This window comes from Hyperolius riggenbachi, chromosome 2 (genome assembly GCF_040937935.1).
Source record: "Hyperolius riggenbachi isolate aHypRig1 chromosome 2, aHypRig1.pri, whole genome shotgun sequence".
Classification (NCBI taxonomy): Eukaryota; Metazoa; Chordata; class Amphibia; order Anura; family Hyperoliidae; genus Hyperolius; species Hyperolius riggenbachi.
Window position 1 is genome coordinate 16,792,308 of NC_090647.1, and position 24,130 is coordinate 16,816,437.

At 47.0% G+C, this 24,130-nt stretch overlaps 1 protein-coding gene across 3 annotated transcripts in view; it reads right to left on the reverse strand.

Moving 5' to 3' along the window:
• The window catches only part of RHOG (ras homolog family member G), a 152,671-nt gene that overhangs the window by 77,558 nt on the left and 50,983 nt on the right, over positions 1–24,130 (reverse strand). For 2 of the 3 annotated variants that reach the window (XM_068266516.1, XM_068266517.1), the window contains one exon: positions 23,590–23,753. The exons of the other annotated variant lie outside the window; for it this stretch is intronic. The gene's annotated coding sequence lies outside the window, so the exon portion shown is untranslated. The remainder of the gene's footprint in view (positions 1–23,589; positions 23,754–24,130) is intronic. 3 annotated transcript variants of the gene reach the window in all.

Consider the following 24,130-nt stretch of genomic DNA (forward strand, 5'->3'; position numbering starts at 1 on the left):
ATCCCTGGGCCTTGGTAAGTGGTGGAGCTGAAGCTGGTGTGGAAGAACAATCAGACATGACCTCCAGGGGTATTCTCAGCTCCCCATAATGCCCCCCTCATCCCCGGGCCTTGGTAAGTGGCGGAGCTGAAGCTGGTGTGGAAGAACAATCAGACATGACCTCCAGGGGTATCCTCAGCTCCCCATAATGCCCCCCTCATCCCTGGGCCTTGGTAAGTGGCGGAGCTGAAGCTGGTGTGGAAGAACAATCAGACATGACCTTCAGGGGTATCCTCAGCTCCCCATGATGCCCCCCTCATCCCTGGGCCTTGGTAGGTGGTGGAGCTGAAGCTGGTGTGGAAGAACAATCAGACATGACCTCCAGGGGTATCCTCAGCTCCCCATAAGGCCCCCCTCATCCCTGGGCCTTGGTAAGTGGCGGAGCTGAAGCTGGTGTGGAAGAACAATCAGACATGACCTCCAGGGGTATCCTCAGCTCCCCACGATGCCCCCCTCATCCCTGGGCCTTGGTAAGTGGTGGAGCTGAAGCTGGTGTGGAAGAACAATCAGACATGACCTCCAGGGGTATCCTCAGCTCCCCATAATGCCCCCCTCATCCCTGGGCCTTGGTAAGTGGCGGAGCTGAAGCTGGTGTGGAAGAACAATCAGACATGACCTCCAGGGGTATCCTCAGCTCCCCATAAGGCCCCTCTCATCCCTGGGCCTTGGTAAGTGGCGGAGCTGAAGCTGGTGTGGAAGAACAATCAGACATGACCTCCAGGGGTATCCTCAGCTCCCCATAATGCCCCCCTCATCCCTGGGCCTTGGTAAGTGGCGGAGCTGAAGCTGGTGTGGAAGAACAATCAGACATGACCTTCAGGGGTATCCTCAGCTCCCCATGATGCCCCCCTCATCCCTGGGCCTTGGTAGATGGTGGAGCTGAAGCTGGTGTGGAAGAACAATCAGACATGACCTCCAGGGGTATCCTCAGCTCCCCATAAGGCCCCCCTCATCCCTGGGCCTTGGTAAGTGGCGGAGCTGAAGCTGGTGTGGAAGAACAATCAGACATGACCTCCAGGGGTATCCTCAGCTCCCCATGATGCCCCCCTCATCCCTGGGCCTTGGTAAGTGGCGGAGCTGAAGCTGGTGTGGAAGAACAATCAGACATGACCTCCAGGGGTATCCTCAGCTCCCCACGATGCCCCCCTCATCCCTGGGCCTTGGTAAGTGGCGGAGCTGAAGCTGGTGTGGAAGAACAATCAGACATGACCTCCAGGGGTATCCTCAGCTCCCCATGATGCCCCCCTCATCCCTGGGCCTTGGTAGGTGGTGGAGCTGAAGCTGGTGTGGAAGAACAATCAGACATGACCTCCAGGGGTATCCTCAGCTCCCCATAAGGCCCCCCTCATCCCTGGGCCTTGGTAAGTGGCGGAGCTGAAGCTGGTGTGGAAGAACAATCAGACATGACCTCCAGGGGTATCCTCAGCTCCCCATAAGGCCCCCCTCATCCCTGGGCCTTGGTAGGTGGCGGAGCTGAAGCTGGTGTGGAAGAACAATCAGACATGACCTCCAGGGGTATCCTCAGCTCCCCATAATGCCCCCCTCATCCCTGGGCCTTGGTAGGTGGCGGAGCTGAAGCTGGTGTGGAAGAACAATCAGACATGACCTCCAGGGGTATCCTCAGCTCCCCATAATGCCCCCCTCATCCCTGGGCCTTGGTAGGTGGCGGAGCTGAAGCTGGTATGGAAGAACAATCAGACATGACCTCCAGGGGTATCCCGGTTCCCCATGATGCCCCCCTCATCCCCGGGCCTTGGTAAGTGGCGGAGCTGAAGCTGGTGTGGAAGAACAATCAGACATGACCTCCAGGGGTATCCTCGGCTCCCCATGATGCCCCCCTCATCCCCGGGCCTTGGTAAGTGGCGGAGCTGAAGCTGGTGTGGAAGAACAATCAGACATGACCTCCAGGGGTATCCTCAGCTCCCCATAATGCCCCCCTCACCCCTGGGCCTTGGTAAGTGGCGGAGCTGAAGCTGGTGTGGAAGAACAATCAGACATGACCTCCAGGGGTATCCTCAGCTCCCCATGATGCCCCCCTCATCCCTGGGCCTTGGTAAGTGGCGGAGCTGAAGCTGGTGTGGAAGAACAATCAGACATGACCTCCAGGGGTATCCTCGGCTCCCCATGATGCCCCCCTCATCCCTGGGCCTTGGTAAGTGGCAGAGCTGAAGCTGGTGTGGAAGGACAATCAGACATGACCTCCAGGGGTATCCTCGGCTCCCCATGATGCCCCCCTCATCCCTGGGCCTTGGTAAGTGGCGGAGCTGAAGCTGGTGTGGAAGAACAATCAGACATGACCTCCAGGGGTATCCCGGCTCCCCATGATGCCCCCCTCACCCCTGGGCCTTGGTAAGTGGCAGAGCTGAAGCTGGTGTGGAAGAACAATCAGACATGACCTTCAGGGGTATCCTCGGCTCCCCACGATGCCCCCCTCATCCCTGGGCCTTGGTAAGTGGCGGAGCTGAAGCTGGTGTGGAAGAACAATCAGACATGACCTCCAGGGGTATCCTCAGCTCCCCATGATGCCCCCCTCATCCCTGGGCCTTGGTAGGTGGTGGAGCTGAAGCTGGTGTGGAAGAACAATCAGACATGACCTCCAGGGGTATCCTCGGCTCCCCATAAGGCCCCCCTCATCCCTGGGCCTTGGTAAGTGGCGGAGCTGAAGCTGGTGTGGAAGAACAATCAGACATGACCTCCAGGGGTATCCTCAGCTCCCCATGATGCCCCCCTCATCCCTGGGCCTTGGTAGGTGGTGGAGCTGAAGCTGGTGTGGAAGAACAATCAGACATGACCTCCAGGGGTATCCTCGGCTCCCCATATTGCCCCCCTCATCCCTGGGCCTTGGTAAGTGGCGGAGCTGAAGCTGGTATGGAAGAACAATCAGACATGACCTCCAGGGGTATCCTCAGCTCCCCATGATGCCCCCCTCACCCCTGGGCCTTGGTAAGTGGCGGAGCTGAAGCTGGTGTGGAAGAACAATCAGACATGACCTCCAGGGGTATCCTCAGCTCCCCATGATGCCCCCCTCATCCCTGGGCCTTGGTAGGTGGTGGAGCTGAAGCTGGTATGGAAGAACAATCAGACATGACCTCCAGGGGTATCCTCAGCTCCCCATGATGCCCCCCTCATCCCTGGGCCTTGGTAGGTGGTGGAGCTGAAGCTGGTATGGAAGAACAATCAGACATGACCTCCAGGGGTATCCTCAGCTCCCCACGATGCCCCCCTCATCCCTGGGCCTTGGTAAGTGGCGGAGCTGAAGCTGGTATGGAAGAACAATCAGACATGACCTCCTGCCTCTGATGACTTCCTGCGTGAGAAGGCAGCCAGCCCCGCCACTACAAAGGGCAGGAAGGGCAGCGTCTCTCCCGCCTCTCCCTGACGGAAGCTTCTACCTTTGTGGTTTTCAGAAAATAAAACAAACGTGGTTCGGGTGCCTTTATTATGTCAGAGGCTTCCTGACACTGCGGAGGAATGAGAAGCCAGCCAGTAACAGGAAGTGTACAGCGGGGCCGACCCGCCGCCACATCCACATACTGAGGAGATAAAGGAGAAACTTAGCAGGTCAGCCATGGCACAACTGCTCCCTAGTGCAGGACTGGTGTCATCTGCATTATCGGGGGAATCAGTCACATCATCATGTACATTTCAGGTCTGGCTCCCCTCACTTCCTGCATGGCAGACCTCCAGCTCTCCAGGCTGCAGTCTTCTCAGACAGCTGAGTCTGAGCCCCGCCCCTTGCAGGATGAGAAACATGATGACGGGCCACGCCCACACACACTGCCTGCTTTTAGCCATTTGCCACATTTAGCTGGGCTGTTCCAGGTCATGTGACCAAATCTGGAATTTCTAGCTGCAGAAGTCTCATTTAAACACAGGGAAAGGTCATATTCAAGGACTGGTAAATCCAGCGGGGGATGGAGTTTTGGAAACAGTCACACAGATCTCTTGACCAGCATTTCTGAGTATTTCTACAAATATCCTGAAGTCGTACAGTTTATTAAGCCCAGTCCTTGAATATGACCTTTTCCTGTGTTTAAATGAGACTTCTGCAGCTAGAAATTCCAGAAATCTCTGCCCTGTTTATTTCCCAGCTATGTACACCTTAATTACCAGGCCAGCCTCCACCTACTTCTCCTGCTGGATTTTGTGCTGGGATCTCTGCGCTCCTGAGTTCCCAACTCTATACACTGCAAATGAAATGAAACCTCGAGAGATATGCAGAGCCCACCTGAGGCTAAATACACACCTTGAATACAAATCAAGAATTTGAATGCAAACTGAAGCCCAGGGTTTCTGCTGTATAAAAAACCTATACACCTGCCATGCCCATCCTCAGACCCCCTCCCAGCTGGTTTCTTCTATGTTGCTGGGACTCCAGTGGTGAAATCTCTCTGCTCCTGAGATCCCAGCTCCATACACTGATTACACCTGTTTCTAAATCTGCAGTGTGTCTACTTCCTGCTTGCTCATGGAAGCAGTTATAGGGTTAACGTCCTGTGTTTGCAAATAAGCTGCTCTGCCGAGGCAGCCAGCTGACACAGCTGAGGGATCCAATTACAGTCAGTTGTGATTAGTCACAGATGAGGGGGGATCAGACAGGCTAAACTCTCAATACATACAGGGGGCATTTCTCTGTTTTTCCTTCTGTCCTGTGCAAGAGTTCAGCTCCATTTTAAAAGACACAACACAAATTCCCACTACTGTATTGTGACTCAGAATCACCATTACAAGATCTCAAAGGAGCTCTGTGTGGGCGGGTCCTAACTCCTCTCCTGTGCTAAGGCATCCTCTTTCCTCCAACGCATTAAAGAGGCCCTGTAGTGACATATAGCAGAATGCAGTAAAGAGGCCCTGTAGTGACATATAGCAGAATGCAGTAAAGAGGCCCTGTAGTGACATATAGCAGAATGCAGTAAAGAGGCCCTGTAGTGACATATAGCAGAATGCAGTAAAGAGGCCCTGTAGTGACATATAGGAGAATGCAGTAAAGAGGCCCTGTAGTGACATATAGCAGAATGCAGTAAAGAGGCCCTGTAGTGACATATAGCAGAATGCAGTAAAGAGGCCCTGTAGTGACATATAGCAGAATGCAGTAAAGAGGCCCTGTAGTGACATATAGCAGAATGCAGTAAAGAGGCCCTGTAGTGACATATAGCAGAATGCAGTAAAGAGGCCCTGTAGTGACATCTAGCAGAATGCAGTAAAGAGGCTCTGTAGTGACATATAGCAGAATGCAGTAAAGAGGCCCTGTAGTGACATATAGCAGAATGGAGTAAAGAGGCCCTGTAGTGACATATAGCAGAATGCAGTAAAGAGGCCCTGTAGTGACATATAGCAGAATGGAGTAAAGAGGCCCTGTAGTGACATATAGCAGAATGGAGTAAAGAGGCCCTGTAGTGACATATAGCAGAATGGAGTAAAGAGGCCCTGTAGTGACACATAGCAGAATGCAGTAAGGAGGCCCTGTAGTGACATGTAGGAGAATGCAGTAAAGAGGCCCTGTAGTGACATATAGCAGAATGCAGTAAAGAGGCCCTGTAGTGACATATAGCAGAATGCAGTAAAGAGGCCCTGTAGTGACATATAGCAGAATGCAGTAAAGAGGCCCTGTAGTGACACATAGCAGAATGCAGTAAAGAGGCCCTGTAGTGACACATAGCAGAATGGAGTAAAGAGGCCCTGTAGTGACACATAGCAGAATGCAGTAAGGAGGCCCTGTAGTGACATGTAGGAGAATGCAGTAAAGAGGCCCTGTAGTGGCATATAGCAGAATGCAGTAAAGAGGCCCTGTAGTGACATCTAGCAGAATGCAGTAAAGAGGCCCTGTAGTGACATATAGCAGAATGCAGTAAAGAGGCCCTGTAGTGACATATAGCAGAATGGAGTAAAGAGGCCCTGTAGTGACATATAGGGGAATGCAGTAAAGAGGCCCTGTAGTGACATATAGCAGAATGCAGTAAAGAGGCCCTGTAGTGACATATAGCAGAATGCAGTAAAGAAGCCCTGTAGTGACATATAGCAGAATGCAGTAAAGAGGCCCTGTAGTGACATATAGCAGAATGCAGTAAAGAGGCCCTGTAGTGACATATAGCAGAATGCAGTAAAGAAGCCCTGTAGTGAAATATAACAGGATGCAGTAAAGAGGCCCTGTAGAGACATATAGAAGAATGCAGTAAAGAGGCCCTGTAGTGACACATAGCAGAATGCAGTAAAGAGGCCCTGTAGTGACATATAGCAGAATGGAGTAAAGAGGCCCTGTAGTGACACATAGCAGAATGCAGTAAGGAGGCCCTGTAGTGACATATAGGGGAATGCAGTAAAGAGGCCCTGTAGTGACATATAGCAGAATGCAGTAAAGAGGCCCTGTAGTGACATATAGTAGAATGCAGTAAAGAGGCCCTGTAGTGAAATATAACAGGATGCAGTAAAGAGGCCCTGTAGAGACATATAGCAGAATGCAGTAAAGAGGCCCTGTAGTGACACATAGCAGAATGCAGTAAAGAGGCCCTGTAGTGACACATAGCAGAATGCAGTACAGAGGCCCTGTAGTGACATCTAGCAGAATGCAGTAAAGAGGCCCTGTAGTGACATATAGCAGAATGGAGTAAAGAGGCCCTGTAGTGAAATATAACAGGATGCAGTAAAGAGGCCCTGTAGTGACATATAGCAGAATGCAGTAAAGAGGCCCTGTAGTGACATATAGCAGAATGCAGTAAAGAGGCCCTGTAGTGACATATAGCATAATGCAGTAAAGAGGCCCTGTAGTGACATATAGCATAATGCAGTAAAGAGGCCCTGTAGTGACATATAGCATAATGCAGTAAAGAGGTCCTGTAGTGACACATAGCAGAATGCAGTAAAGAGGCCCTATAGTGACATATAGCAGAATGCAGTAAAGAGGCCCTGTAGTGACATATAGCAGAATGCAGTAAAGAGGCCCTGTAGTGACATATAGCAGAATGCAGTAAAGAGGCCCTGTAGTGACATATAGCAGAATGCAGTAAAGAGGCCCTGTAGTGACATATAGCAGAATGCAGTAAAGAGGCCCTGTAGTGACACATAGCAGAATGCAGTAAAGAGGCCCTATAGTGACATATAGCAGAATGCAGTAAAGAGGCCCTGTAGTGACATACAGCAGAATGCAGTAAAGAGGCCCTGTAGTGACATATAGCAGGATGCAGTAAAGAGGCCCTGTAGTGACATATAGCATAATGCAGTAAAGAGGCCCTGTAGTGACATATAGCAGAATGGAGTAAAGAGGCCCTGTAGTGAAATATAACAGGATGCAGTAAAGAGGCCCTGTAGAGACATATAGCAGAATGCAGTAAAGAGGCCCTGTAGTGACACATAGCAGAATGCAGTAAAGAGGCCCTGTAGTGACACATAGCAGAATGCAGTAAAGAGGCCCTGTAGTGACATATAGCAGAATGTAGTAAAGAGGCCCTGTAGTGACACATAGCAGAATGCAGTAAAGAGGCCCTGTAGTGACATGTAGGAGAATGCAGTACAGAGGCCCTGTAGTGACATATAGTAGAGTGCAGTAAATAGGCCCTGTAGTGACATATAGCAGAATGCAGAAAAGAGGCCCTGTAGTGACATATAGCAGAATGCAGTAAAGAGGCCCTGTAGTGACATATAGCAGAATGCAGTAAATAGGCCCTGTAGTGACATATAGCAGAATGCAGAAAAGAGGCCCTGTAGTGACATATAGCAGAATGCAGTAAAGAGGCCCTGTAGTGACATATAGCAGAATGCAGTAAAGAGGCCCTGTAGTGACATATAGCAGAATGCAGTAAAGAGGCCCTGTAGTGACACATAGCAGAATGCAGTAAAGAGGCCCTGTAGTGACATATAGCAGAATGGAGTAAAGAGGCCCTGTAGTGACACATAGCAGAATGCAGTAAAGAGGCCCTGTAGTGACATATAGCAGAATGCAGTAAAGAGGCCCTGTAGTGACATATAGCAGAATGCAGTAAAGAGGCCCTGTAGTGACATATAGCAGAGTGCAGTAAAGAGGCCCTATAGTGACATATAGCAGAATGCAGTAAAGAGGCCCTGTAGTGACATACAGCAGAATGCAGTAAAGAGGCCCTGTAGTGACATATAGCAGGATGCAGTAAAGAGGCCCTGTAGTGACATATAGCATAATGCAGTAAAGAGGCCCTGTAGTGACATATAGCAGAATGGAGTAAAGAGGCCCTGTAGTGAAATATAACAGGATGCAGTAAAGAGGCCCTGTAGAGACATATAGCAGAATGCAGTAAAGAGGCCCTGTAGTGACATATAGCAGAATGCAGTAAAGAGGCCCTGTAGTGACACATAGCAGAATGCAGTAAAGAGGCCCTGTAGTGACATATAGCAGAATGTAGTAAAGAGGCCCTGTAGTGACACATAGCAGAATGCAGTAAAGAGGCCCTGTAGTGACATATAGCAGAATGTAGTAAAGAGGCCCTGTAGTGACACATAGCAGAATGCAGTAAAGAGGCCCTGTAGTGACATGTAGGAGAATGCAGTACAGAGGCCCTGTAGTGACATATAGCAGAATGCAGTAAAGAGGCCCTGTAGTGACACATAGCAGAATGCAGTAAAGAGGCCCTGTAGTGACATATAGCAGAATGGAGTAAAGAGGCCCTGTAGTGACACATAGCAGAATGCAGTAAAGAGGCCCTGTAGTGACATATAGCAGAATGCAGTAAAGAGGCCCTGTAGTGACATATAGCAGAATGCAGTAAAGAGGCCCTGTAGTGACATATAGCAGAGTGCAGTAAAGAGGCCCTATAGTGACATACAGCAGAATGCAGTAAAGAGGCCCTGTAGTGACATACAGCAGAATGCAGTAAAGAGGCCCTGTAGTGACATATAGCAGGATGCAGTAAAGAGGCCCTGTAGTGACATATAGCATAATGCAGTAAAGAGGCCCTGTAGTGACATATAGCAGAATGGAGTAAAGAGGCCCTGTAGTGAAATATAACAGGATGCAGTAAAGAGGCCCTGTAGAGACATATAGCAGAATGCAGTAAAGAGGCCCTGTAGTGACATATAGCAGAATGTAGTAAAGAGGCCCTGTAGTGACACATAGCAGAATGCAGTAAAGAGGCCCTGTAGTGACATGTAGGAGAATGCAGTACAGAGGCCCTGTAGTGACATATAGTAGAGTGCAGTAAATAGGCCCTGTAGTGACATATAGCAGAATGCAGAAAAGAGGCCCTGTAGTGACATATAGCAGAATGCAGTAAAGAGGCCCTGTAGTGACATATAGCAGAATGCAGTAAATAGGCCCTGTAGTGACATATAGCAGAATGCAGAAAAGAGGCCCTGTAGTGACATATAGCAGAATGCAGTAAAGAGGCCCTGTAGTGACATATAGCAGAATGCAGTAAAGAGGCCCTGTAGTGACATATAGCAGAATGCAGTAAAGAGGCCCTGTAGTGACACATAGCAGAATGCAGTAAAGAGGCCCTGTAGTGACATATAGCAGAATGGAGTAAAGAGGCCCTGTAGTGACACATAGCAGAATGCAGTAAAGAGGCCCTGTAGTGACATATAGCAGAATGCAGTAAAGAGGCCCTGTAGTGACATATAGCAGAATGCAGTAAAGAGGCCCTGTAGTGACATATAACAGAATGCAGTAAAGAGGCCCTGTAGTGACATATAGCAGAATGGAGTAAAGAGGCCCTGTAGTGACATGTAGCAGAATGCAGTAAAGAAACCCTGTAGTGAAATATAACAGGATGCAGTAAAGAGGCCCTGTAGTGATATAGAGCAGAATGCAGTAAAGAGGCCCTGTAGTGACATATAGCAGAATGCAGTAAAGAGGCCCTGTAGTGATATAGAGCAGAATGCAGTAAAGAGGCCCTGTAGAGACATATAGCAGAATGCAGTAAAGAAGCCCTGTAGTGATATAGAGCAGAATGCAGTAAAGAGGCCCTGTAGTGACATATAGCAGAATGCAGTAAAGAGGCCCTGTAGTGACACATAGCAGAATGCAGTAAAGAGGCCCTGTAGTGACATATAGCAGAATGTAGTAAAGAGGCCCTGTAGTGACACATAGCAGAATGCAGTAAAGAGGCCCTGTAGTGACATGTAGGAGAATGCAGTACAGAGGCCCTGTAGTGACATATAGTAGAATGCAGTAAAGAGGCCCTGTAGTGACATATAGCAGAATGCAGTAAAGAGGCCCTGTAGTGACACATAGCAGAATGCAGTAAAGAGGCCCTGTAGTGACATATAGCAGAATGGAGTAAAGAGGCCCTGTAGTGACACATAGCAGAATGCAGTAAAGAGGCCCTGTAGTGACATATAGCAGAATGCAGTAAAGAGGCCCTGTAGTGACATATAGCAGAATGCAGTAAAGAGGCCCTGTAGTGACATATAGCAGAATGCAGTAAAGAGGCCCTGTAGTGACATATAGCAGAATGCAGTAAAGAGGTCCTGTAGTGACATATAGCAGAATGCAGTAAAGAGGCCCTGTAGTGACATATAGCAGAATGCAGTAAAGAGGCCCTGTAGTGACATATAGCAGAATGTAGTAAAGAGGCCCTGTAGTGACACATAGCAGAATGCAGTAAAGAGGCCCTGTAGTGACATATAGCAGAATGGAGTAAAGAGGCCCTGTAGTGACACATAGCAGAATGCAGTAAGGAGGCCCTGTAGTGACATGTAGGAGAATTCAGTAAAGAGGCCCTGTAGTGACACATAGCAGAATGCAGTAAAGAGGCCCTGTAGTGACACATAGCAGAATGCAGTAAAGAGGCCCTGTAGTGACATATAGCAGAATGCAGTAAAGAGGCCCAGTAGTGACATATAGCAGAATGCAGTAAAGAGGCCCTGTAGTGACATATAGCAGAATGCAGTAAAGAGGCCCTGTAGTGACATATAACAGAATGCAGTAAAGAGGCCCTGTAGTGACATATAGCAGAATGGAGTAAAGAGGCCCTGTAGTGACATGTAGCAGAATGCAGTAAAGAAACCCTGTAGTGACATATAGCAGAATGCAGTAAAGAGGCCCTGTAGTGACATATAGCAGAATGCAGTAAAGAGGCCCTGTAGTGACATATAGCAGAATGTAGTAAAGAGGCCCTGTAGTGACATATAGCAGAATGCAGTAAAGAGGTCCTGTAGTGACACATAGCAGAATGCAGTACAGAGGCCCTGTAGTGACATATAGTAGAATGTAGTAAAGAGGACCTGTAGTGACATATAGTAGAATGCAGTACAGAGGCCCTGTAGTGACATATAGTAGAATGTAGTAAAGAGGACCTGTAGTGACATATAGTAGAATGCAGTACAGAGGCCCTGTAGTGACATATAGTAGAATGTAGTAAAGAGGACCTGTAGTGACATATAGCAGAATGCAGTAAAGAGGCCCTGTAGTGACATATAGCAGAATGCAGTAAAGAGGCCCTGTAGTGACATACTGTATAGCAGAATGCAGTACAGAGGCCCTGTAGTGACATATAACATGATGCAGTAAAGAAGCCCTGTAGTGACATATAGCAGAATGCAGTAAAGAGGCCCTGTAGTGACATACTGTATAGCAGAATGCAGTACAGAGGCCCTGTAGTGACATACTGTATAGCAGAATGCAGTACAGAGGCCCTGTAGTGACATATAGCATGATGCAGTAAAGAGGCCCTGTAGTGACATATAGCAGAATGCAGTAAAGAGGCCCTGTAGTGACATACAGCAGAATGCAGTAAAGAGGCCCTGTAGTGACATATATCAGAATGCAGTAAAGAGGCACTGTAGTGACATATAGTAGAATGCAGTAAAGAGACCCTGTAGTGACATATAGCAGAATGCAGTGAAGAGGCCCTGTAGTGACATATAGCAGTATGCAGTAAAGAGGCCCTGTAGTGACATATAGCAGAATGCAGTAAAGAGGCCCTGTAGTGACATATAGCAGAATGCATTAAAGAGGCCCTGTAGTGACATATAGCAGAATGCATTAAAGAGGCCCTGTAGTGACATATAGCAGAATGCAGTAAAGAGGCCCTGTAGTGACATATAGCAGAATGCAGTAAAGAGGCCCTGTGGTGACATATTGTAGAATGTAGTAAAGAGGCCCTGTAGCGACATATAGTAGAATGTAGTAAAGAGGCCCTGTAGTGACATATAGCAGAATGGAGTAAAGAGGCCCTGTAGTGACATGTAGCAGAATGCAGTAAAGAAACCCTGTAGTGACATATAGCAGAATGCAGTAAAGAGGCCCTGTAGTGACATATAGCAGAATGCAGTAAAGAGGTCCTGTAGTGACACATAGTAGAATGCAGTACAGAGGCCCTGTAGTGACATATAGTAGAATGTAGTAAAGAGGACCTGTAGTGACATATAGTAGAATGCAGTACAGAGGCCCTGTAGTGACATATAGTAGAATGTAGTAAAGAGGACCTGTAGTGACATATAGTAGAATGCAGTACAGAGGCCCTGTAGTGACATATAGTAGAATGTAGTAAAGAGGACCTGTAGTGACATATAGCAGAATGCAGTAAAGAGGCCCTGTAGTGACATATAGCAGAATGCAGTAAAGAGGCCCTGTAGTGACATACTGTATAGCAGAATGCAGTACAGAGGCCCTGTAGTGACATATAACATGATGCAGTAAAGAAGCCCTGTAGTGACATATAGCAGAATGCAGTAAAGAGGCCCTGTAGTGACATACTGTATAGCAGAATGCAGTACAGAGGCCCTGTAGTGACATACTGTATAGCAGAATGCAGTACAGAGGCCCTGTAGTGACATATAGCATGATGCAGTAAAGAGGCCCTGTAGTGACATATAGCAGAATGCAGTAAAGAGGCCCTGTAGTGACATACAGCAGAATGCAGTAAAGAGGCCCTGTAGTGACATGTAGCAGAATGCAGTAAAGAGGCCCTGTAGTGACATATATCAGAATGCAGTAAAGAGGCACTGTAGTGACATATAGTAGAATGCAGTAAAGAGACCCTGTAGTGACATATAGCAGAATGCAGTGAAGAGGCCCTGTAGTGACATATAGCAGTATGCAGTAAAGAGGCCCTGTAGTGACATATAGCAGAATGCAGTAAAGAGGCCCTGTAGTGACATATATAAGAATGCAGTAAAGAGGCCCTGTAGTGACATATAGCAGAATGCATTAAAGAGGCCCTGTAGTGACATATAGCAGAATGCAGTAAAGAGGCCCTGTAGTGACATATAGCAGAATGCAGTAAAGAGGCCCTGTGGTGACATATTGTAGAATGTAGTAAAGAGGCCCTGTAGCGACATATAGTAGAATGTAGTAAAGAGGCCCTGTAGTGACATGTAGCAGAAGGCAGTAAAGAGGCCCTGTAGTGACATATAGCATGATGCAATAAAGAGGCCCTGTAGTGACATATAGCAGAATGCAGTAAAGAGGCCCTGTAGTGACATATAGCAGAATGCAGTAAAGAGGCCCTGTAGTGACATGTAGCAGAATGCAGTAAAGACGCCATGTAGTGACATATAGCATGATGCAGTAAAGAGGCCCTGTAGTGACATATAGCAGAATGCAGTAAAGAGGCCCTGTAGTGACATATAGCATGAAGCAGTAAAGAGGCCCTGTAGTGACATATAGCAGAATGCAGTAAAGAGGCCCTGTAGTGACATATAGTAGAATGCAGTACAGAGGCCCTGTAGTGACATATAGCAGAATGCAGTAAAGAGGCCCTGTAGTGACATATAGCAGAATGCAGTAAAGAGGACCTGTAGTGACATATAGCAGAATGCAGTAAAGAGGCACTGTAGTGACATAGCAGAATGCAGTAAAAAGGTCCTGTAGTGACATATAGTAGAATGCAGTACAGAGGCCCTGTAGTGACATATAGCAGAATGCAGTAAAGAGGCCCTGTAGTGACATATAGCAGAATGCAGTAAAGAGGACCTGTAGTGACATATAGCAGAATGCAGTAAAGAGGCCCTGTTTAGTGACATATAGCAGAATGCAGTAAAGAGGCACTGTAGTGACATATAGCAGAATGCAGTAAAGAGGTCCTGTAGTGACATATAGCAGAATGCAGTGAAGAGGCCCTGTAGTGACATATAGCAGAATGCAGTAAAGAGGCCCTGTAGTGACATATAGCAGAATGCAGTAGAGAGGCCCTGTAGTGACATATAGCAGAATTCAGTAAAGAGGCCCTGTAGTGACATATAGTAGAATGCAGTAAGGAGGTCCTGTAGTGATATATAGCAGAATGCAGTAAAGAGGTCCTGTAGTGACATAGCAGAATGCAGTAAAGAGGTCCTGTAGTGACATAGCAGAATGCAGTAAAGAGCCCCTGTAGTGACATATAGCAGAATGCAGTATAGAGACCCTGTAGTGACATATACAGGAATGCAGTAAAGAGGCCCTGTAGTGACACATAGCAGAATGCAGTAAGGAGGCCCTGTAGTGACATGTAGGAGAATTCAGTAAAGAGGCCCTGTAGTGACACATAGCAGAATGCAGTAAAGAGGCCCTGTAGTGACATATAGCAGAATGCAGTAAAGAGGCCCTGTAGTGACATATAGCAGAATGCAGTAAAGAGGCCCTGTAGTGACATATAGCAGAATGCAGTAAAGAAGCCCTGTAGTGACATATAGCAGAATGCAGTAAAGAGGCCCTGTAGGGACACATAGCAGAATGCAGTAAAGATGCCCTGTAGTGACATATAGCAGAATGCAGTAAAGAGGTCCTGTAGTGACATATAATAGAACGCAGTAAGGAGGTCCTGTAGTGACATATAGCAGAATGCAGTAAAGAGGCCTATAGTGACATATAGCAGAATGCAGTAAAGAGGCCCCGTAGTGACATATAGCAGAATGCAGTAAAGAGGCCCTGTAGTGACATATAGCAGAATGTAGTAAAGAGGCCCTGTAGTGACATATAGCAGAATGCAGTAAAGAGGCCCTGTAGTGACATATAGCAGAATGCAGTAAAGAGGCCCTGTAGTGACATATAGTAGAATGCAGTAAGGAGGTCCTGTAGTGATATAGAGCAGAATGCAGTAAAGAGGTCCTGTAGTGACATAGCAGAATGCAGTAAAGAGGCCCCGTAGTGACATATAGCAGAATGCAGTGAAGAGGCCCCGTAGTGACATATAGCAGAATGCAGTAAATAGGCCCTGTAGTGATATAGAGCAGAATGCAGAAAAGAGGCCCTGTAGTGACATATAGCAGAATGCAGTAAACAGGCCCTGTAGTGACATATAGCAGAATGCAGTAAAGAGGCCCTGTAGTGACATATAGCAGAATGCAGTAAAGAGGCCCTGTAGTGACATATAGCAGAATGCAGTAAAGAGGCCCTGTAGTGACATATAGCAGGATGCAGTAAAGAGGCCCTGCAGTGACATATAGTAGAATGTAGTAAAGAGGCCCTGTAGTGACATATAGCAGAATGCAGTAAAGAGGCCCTGTAGTGACATATAGCAGAATGCAGTAAAGAGGCCCTGTAGTGACATATAGCAGGATGCAGTAAAGAGGCCCTGCAGTGACATATAGTAGAATATAGTAAAGAGGCCCTGTAGTGACATATAGCAGAATGCATTAAAGAGGCCCTGTAGTGACATATAGCAGAATGCAGTAAAGAGGCCCTGTAGTGACATATAGCAGAATGCAGTAAAGAGGCCCTGTGGTGACATATTGTAGAATGTAGTAAAGAGGCCCTGTAGTGACATATAGTAGAATGTAGTAAAGAGGCCCTGTAGTGACATGTAGCAGAAGGCAGTAAAGAGGCCCTGTAGTGACATATAGCAGAATGCAGTAAAGAGGCCCTGTAGTGACATGTGGCAGAATGCAGTAAAGAGGCCCTGTAGTGACCGATAGCAGAATGCAGTAAAGAGGCCCTGTAGTGACATGTAGCAGAATGTAGTAAAGAGGCCCTGTAGTGACATATAGCAGAATGCAGTAAAGAGGCCCTGTAGTGACATATAGCAGAATGAGTAAAGAGGCCCTGTAGTGACATATAGTAGAATGTAGTAAAGAGGACCTGTAGTGACATATAGCATGATGCAGTAAGGAGGCCCTGTAGTGACATATAGCAGAATGCAGTAAAGAGGCCCTGTAGTGACATATAGCAGAATGCAGTAAAGAGGCCCTGTAGTGACATGTAGCAGAATGCAGTAAAGAGGCCCTGTAGTGACATATAGCATGATGCAGTAAAGAGGCCCTGTAGTGACATATAGCAGAATGCAGTAAAGCGGCCCTGTAGTGACATATAGCATGATGCAGTAAAGAGGCCCTGTAGTGACATATAGCAGAATGCAGTAAAGAGGCCCTGTAGTGACGTATAGTAGAATGCAGTACAGAGGCCCTGTAGTGACATATAGTAGAATGCAGTACAGAGGCCCTGTAGTGACATATAGCGGAATGCAGTAAAGAGACCCTGTAGTGACATATAGCAGAATGCAGTAAAGAGGCCCTGTAGTGACATATAGCGGAATGCAGTAAAGAGACCCTGTAGTGACATATAGCAGAATGCAGTAAAGAGGCCCTGTAGTGACGTATAGTAGAATGCAGTACAGAGGCCCTGTAGTGACATATAGTAGAATGCAGTACAGAGGCCCTGTAGTGACATATAGTAGAATGCAGTACAGAGGCCCTGTAGTGACATATAGCAGAATGCAGTAAAGAGACCCTGTAGTGACATATAGCAGAATGCAGTAAAGAGGCCCTGTAGTGACGTATAGTAGAATGCAGTACAGAGGCCCTGTAGTGACATATAGTAGAATGCAGTACAGAGGCCCTGTAGTGACATATAGCAGAATGCAGTAAAGAGGCCCTGTAGTGACATAGCAGAATGCAGTAAAGAGGCACTGTAGTGACATATAGCAGAATGCAGTAAAGAGGCACTGTAGTGACATATAGCAGAATGCAGTAAAGAGGTCCTGTAGTGACATATAGCAGAATACAGTGAAGAGGCCCTGTAGTGACATATAGTAGTATGCAGTAAAGAGGCCCTGTAGTGACATATAGCAGAATGCAGTAAAGAGGCCCTGTAGTGACATATAGCAGAATGCAGTAAAGAGGCCCTGTAGTGACATATAGCAGAATGCAGTAAAGAGGCCCTGTAGTGACATATAGCAGAATGCAGTAAAGAGGCCCTGTAGTGACATATAGCAGGATGCAGTAAAGAGGCCCTGCAGTGACATATAGTAGAATGTAGTAAAGAGGCCCTGTAGTGACATATAGCAGAATGCAGTAAAGAGGCCCTGTAGTGACATATAGCAGAATGCAGTAAAGAGGCCCTGTAGTGACATATAGCAGGATGCAGTAAAGAGGCCCTGCAGTGACATATAGTAGAATATAGTAAAGAGGCCCTGTAGTGACATATAGCAGAATGCATTAAAGAGGCCCTGTAGTGACATATAGCAGAATGCAGTAAAGAGGCCCTGTAGTGACATATAGCAGAATGCAGTAAAGAGGCCCTGTGGTGACATATTGTAGAATGTAGTAAAGAGGCCCTGTAGTGACATATAGTAGAATGTAGTAAAGAGGCCCTGTAGTGACATGTAGCAGAAGGCAGTAAAGAGGCCCTGTAGTGACATATAGCAGAATGCAGTAAAGAGGCCCTGTAGTGACATGTGGCAGAATGCAGTAAAGAGGCCCTGTAGTGACCGATAGCAGAATGCAGTAAAGAGGCCCTGTAGTGACATGTAGCAGAATGTAGTAAAGAGGCCCTGTAGTGACATATAGCAGAATGCAGTAAAGAGGCCCTGTAGTGACATATAGCAGAATGAGTAAAGAGGCCCTGTAGTGACATATAGTAGAATGTAGTAAAGAGGACCTGTAGTGACATATAGCATGATGCAGTAAGGAGGCCCTGTAGTGACATATAGCAGAATGCAGTAAAGAGGCCCTGTAGTGACATATAGCAGAATGCAGTAAAGAGGCCCTGTAGTGACATGTAGCAGAATGCAGTAAAGAGGCCCTGTAGTGACATATAGCATGATGCAGTAAAGAGGCCCTGTAGTGACATATAGCAGAATGCAGTAAAGCGGCCCTGTAGTGACATATAGCATGATGCAGTAAAGAGGCCCTGTAGTGACATATAGCAGAATGCAGTAAAGAGGCCCTGTAGTGACGTATAGTAGAATGCAGTACAGAGGCCCTGTAGTGACATATAGTAGAATGCAGTACAGAGGCCCTGTAGTGACATATAGCGGAATGCAGTAAAGAGACCCTGTAGTGACATATAGCAGAATGCAGTAAAGAGGCCCTGTAGTGACATATAGCGGAATGCAGTAAAGAGACCCTGTAGTGACATATAGCAGAATGCAGTAAAGAGGCCCTGTAGTGACGTATAGTAGAATGCAGTACAGAGGCCCTGTAGTGACATATAGTAGAATGCAGTACAGAGGCCCTGTAGTGACATATAGTAGAATGCAGTACAGAGGCCCTGTAGTGACATATAGCAGAATGCAGTAAAGAGACCCTGTAGTGACATATAGCAGAATGCAGTAAAGAGGCCCTGTAGTGACGTATAGTAGAATGCAGTACAGAGGCCCTGTAGTGACATATAGTAGAATGCAGTACAGAGGCCCTGTAGTGACATATAGCAGAATGCAGTAAAGAGGCCCTGTAGTGACATAGCAGAATGCAGTAAAGAGGCACTGTAGTGACATATAGCAGAATGCAGTAAAGAGGCACTGTAGTGACATATAGCAGAATGCAGTAAAGAGGTCCTGTAGTGACATATAGCAGAATACAGTGAAGAGGCCCTGTAGTGACATATAGTAGTATGCAGTAAAGAGGCCCTGTAGTGACATATAGCAGAATGCAGTGAAGAGGCCCTGTAGTGACATGTAGCAGTATGCAGTAAAGAGGCCCTGTAGTGACATATAGCAGAATGCGTTAAAGAGGCCCTGTAGTGACATATAGAAGAATGTAGTAAAGAGGCCCTGTAGTGACATATAGCAGAATGCGTTAAAGAGGCCCTGTAGTGACATATAGAGGAATGCAGTAAAGAGGCCCTGTAATGATATAGAGCAGAATGCAGTAAAGAGGCCCTGTAGTGATATATAGCAGAATGCAGTAAAGAGGCCCTTGTAGTGACATATAGCAGAATGCAGTAAAGAGGCCCTGTAGTGACATATAGTAGAATGCAGTAAAGAGGTCCTGTAGTGACATATAATAGAATGCAGTAAGGAGGTCCTGTAGTGACATATAGCAGAATGCAGTAAAGATGCCCTGTAGTGACATATAGGGGAATGCAGTAAAGAGGTCCTGTAGTGACATATAATAGAACGTAGTAAAGAGGCCCTGTAGTGACATTTAGCAGAATGCAGTAAAGAGGCCCTGTAGTGACATACAGCAGAATGCAGTAAAGAGGCCCTGTAGTGACATATAGCAGAATGCAGTAAAGAGGCCCTGTAGTGACATATAGAGGAATGCAGTAAAGAGGCCCTGTAATGATATAGAGCAGAATGCAGTAAAGAGGCCCTGTAGTGATATATAGCAGAATGCAGTAAAGAGGCCCTTGTAGTGACATATAGCAGAATGCAGTAAAGAGGCCCTGTAGTGACATATAGTAGAATGCAGTAAAGAGGTCCTGTAGTGACATATAATAGAATGCAGTAAAGAGGCCCTTGTAGTGACATATAGCAGAATGCAGTAAAGAGGCCCTGTAGTGACATATAGTAGAATGCAGTAAAGAGGCCCTTGTAGTGACATATAGCAGAATGCAGTAAAGAGGCCCTGTAGTGACATATAGCAGAATGCAGTAAAGAGGCCCTGTAGTGACATATAGTAGAATGCAGTAAAGAGGCCCTGTAGTGACATATAGCAGAATGCAGTAAAGAGGCCCTGTAGTGACATATAGCAGAATGCAGTAAAGAGGCCCTGTAGTGACATATAGTAGAATGCAGTAAAGAGGCCCCGTAGTGACATATAGCAGAATGCAGTAAAGAGGCCCTGTAGTGACATATAGTAGAATGCAGTAAAGAGGCCCTGTAGTGACATATAGCAGAATGCAGTAAAGAGGCCCTGTAGTGACATACAGCAGAATGCAGTAAAGAGGCCCCGTAGTGACATATAGCAGAATGCAGTAAAGAGGCCCTGTAGTGACATCTAGCAGAATGCAGTAAAGAGGCCCTGTAGTGACATATAGCAGAGTGCAGTAAAGAGGCCCTGTAGTGACATATAGCAAAATGCAGTAAAGAGGCCCTGTAGTTACATATAGCAGAGTGCAGTAAAGAGGCCCTGTAGTGACATATAGCAAAATGCAGTAAAGAGGGGAACAAGCAAGCAGGACGCGCATGTGCGCGCATCGCGGGGGGGGGGGGGGGGGGTGGAGGGGTAGCGGCTGTGACCCAGTGCCGATTTTTTAATGGGCGGGCCTTTTTAGTAGTATAATATAATGCAGTAAAGAGGCCCTGCAGTGACATATAGCAGAATGCAGTAAATAATTTAAGATACCCAGGAAACACTTCCTATATACACTATATATTGCTGTAGATTGGTATGTATCCCCGCCTTCCCAGTGATGTCACAGCTAGGCTGTTTATTATGCAGAATTCTCTCCCAGAGCATTCTGGCTTTGGAATTTTCAGAAACAAACATTCCGCAGTGATGCACCTACCAGTGATAAAGATGTCGCCATTCTGTAAATTTCAGAATGTAAAGCAGAGTGAGGAAAGATTTTACAACAATGGGCAAACACAGACTAAATCATTTCTAAATGAATATTGTAAAAAAAAAAAAAGCAATATTACGGTATTCATTACGTTATTTTTACCACAGTTCCTCTTTTCCTCTTTATGTGCTGCCGTACTCACTCAGCCCTGTTCACAGGAAAGCGATGGCACCACACTGACAGGAGATGAGGAGACAATTAGCTGATGAAGCTAAAGGGGCGTTCCACCCATACATTCTATTCAGGAAGCGCAGCGATTGGGATTATGCAGGACGAGGCAGCATGCAACCACAGAGGAGTCCCAGCTACAGTATAAGCATATAATGACAGCCATGTGTAATAATAAGCTATTGTGTGCCAGGCAGACTGCGCGGAAACAATGCTCCTCCTATTCATGTGGCATCACTTACAGTATACAGAGTGTTTGTGCCTTAATCTCCCACTCCTCCTACATACAACACAACACAACACACAGAAATATACATAGCTGTCTTCACTTACTGGCAATCAGCATTCCATGATCTCACCAAAACTCAGCACAGCTCAGCCAAACTGAAACTGAGAGCGTCCTGAGCTCTCTCCAATTCTCTACCTCTGTTCACAACCTGAGGATTTATCAGACACAGGTGACGAGGAGCAAAGGGAACGGTTATGTAAGATAACGCAATGCAGTGATGTGCTGCTCTGACTCTGCTGCAATAAGAGGCTGCAGGAAGCAGGGCCTGGGGTCAGGCAGGAGGAGAGAGGAAACTCATATAGCGACTTGTACATGAGATTCTCATGATAGAATAATAACAATGCACAATGATAAGAGGTCATTGGATTACAGCTCCACCAACAGTATGTCCTATTTTTGGAGTAAAGCTGGCAATACACATACAGATTATCACCCAATGTTCCAAAACAACTGATTCCTTTCTATAAGGGACCGATTCAGAAGGAATCGATTTCTACCACACACAGCACACTCGATTGAGCCGCAGGGTTGCGCCGTTCGATGCAATGGTGTTGGCCATCGATCTAGCACCGCCCCTGCCCCGCCTCCTATTGACCTAGATTTTCCGTCCTGTCCAATCGAAACCTTAGATCGATTTTTGGTCAAAACTGACCTATCAAATTAAATATTTAAAGGAATCTATTCCTATCTGGTCTGATCAGAGAGATCGATTCTGCAGGGGATGGAAAGGGAAATTGGATGTGTGTATGGGCACCAGCAGGATAAGGGTTGTTTATAGGTGGGGTTTTCTTTAATTTTCCTGTATTTTTTTGAGGGTACACTTTTTAATCTTGACCTATAAGACTGTTTATTCATAATTATATATCCCTGATACTATATCCATGTGACATTGGTGACAACAGAGACCAGGACCGCCACAGATGGATTGAGGGGATATTATCGTCCGGCCCAATTCTCCATCTCGAGAGACCTCACCTATCCCCCCACACACCCAGCTCTGATACAATGTCTGGGAGCGATCTGTAACACCCCACGTTCTGCCACTCCAATGTGTCAGGCCAAGCTGGGACTTAAAAGGAACCTAAACTGGGATATGGATTTTTCCCTTTTTAATAATACCAGTTGCCTGACTCTCCTGCTGATCCTCTGTCTCTAATATAGCCACAGCCCCTGAACAAGCATGCAGCAGATCAGGTGCTCTGACTGCAGTCAGACTGGATTAGCTGCATGCTTGTTTCAGGTGTGTGATTCAGCCACTACTGCAGCCAAAGAGATCAGCAGAACTGCCAGGCAACTGGTATTGTTTAAAAGGAAACGTCCATATCCCTCGCAGGTAAGGTTCTCTTTAAGGTGCCGATACATCTAGCGATTTGGCTGTACAATCGACCATTAGATTTGATCATTTTATAGAATCGAGAGACAGTCGAGTGTGTTCCAGTACAGGTAGTCCCCGGTTTACAGATGCCCGACTTACGAACGACCCACTAATACAAACGGCCCGATCCTGTCGCGATTATGTCATTTCCATGGGGGAAGTTTGAAGAAGCGGTTTTAAACGTCCCGACTTAAGAACGTATTCAGGTTAAGAACAAATCTACAGTCCCTATCTTGTTCTTTAACCGGGGACTACCTGTATTCCCAATCCATGAAAAGTGGCTGATATCGTGTCGAATCGACCAGCTTAGTCAATCGAGCAGGATGGAAGATATCGGTGGATTGCACAGGAATTGGCTACTGTTCAGATCGACTCTGAATCGATGAATGTGAATCGCATAGGATATCGCTTGTAGTGTGTGGGTCACAAGTCGATTGACTTTCTATCAACCATACTGAAGTCGACTCCCCAATAAAGTCGATCGCTTTGTTGATTGAAGCAGAATTGCTAGATGTATGTCTATCTTTATAGCTCAGCAGACACGCCTATAGCCAAACACATACAACTTACAACCTCCATAGATAAAGACTCTTTCTCCTCTAACTGAGTTGACCAGTATTAGGTAAGGACTGTCAGCTGAGGAGTATAAGGACTATCAGGGCTACTCTTCTGCTGCACAGGAAACCTTTTTCTCTGAGTATAAGAACTATTCACAGACCACAAGAAAATCCAGATATCTGTCAAAGTCTTTATAGATAAACTCCTAACGCCTCTACCCCCCCCCCAATACTGGTTCTGAGCATCCTCACCACATTGTGCGTCTCAGAGGGACTCGTCGGTAAGGGTGGTGCTCTGAGAAGTGGTATTCTGGGTGCGCCCCCCCAGTATACACCATAGTCTCCCTCCTCATGCTGCATATAACATAACAGGAATGACTCATGCATGCAAAGACCCCCCTCCCACTGAACAGGTGGAGCTGCATGACTCAGGTATCTTCCTGTCAGGTGTACAGGAGGCAGAGAGGTAATCCTCCCCCAGCAGCATCCCCCTATGAGTGACAGGTTCTCTTGGGTTGGGTAGTGACAGCAGAGGCATCTTTGTATAAGGACTCACCGCTCATATCTCTGATGACAGGGGCTCTGCTGGCTCTCCTGAGCTGGGATCTCCTCTGGGTGCCAGGCGAGGGGTCCGGCGGGGCAGCAGCAGGCACGGCGGGCTCCGGCAGGCAGCAGGGACGTCTGGCAATGAAGCGGGCGAGGGCTGTAGGGCGTTTTGAGCTGTGGAGAAGTCAGTAGAGCAGAAGGAAGTGACAGAGAAGAGGAAGTTAAGAAACAGAGCTGAGTTCTCAGGCTGCCCCCCCCCCTCCCCCCCTCTCTGTGCACAGGAATTCAGTTAACCTCTTCTGGCATTCCAAGCGCAGGGCTGGGGGGAGCTGCACTGAGTGATGCTGGGGTAGGGGGGCACAGGTCACATCTGCAGCACATCAGGAGCGCCCTGGACAATGCCCTCTCCCTGCAACATCACTTATTCCAAGGCACAAGAAAGGCATTTTCCCTGCCTGTTTTAATATCTCCCCCAATTACAGCTGTATGCCTGGCCAGGGCGTTCACACGCCTGGACACTAATACACCCAGTTACTGAGCATATTTCCTGC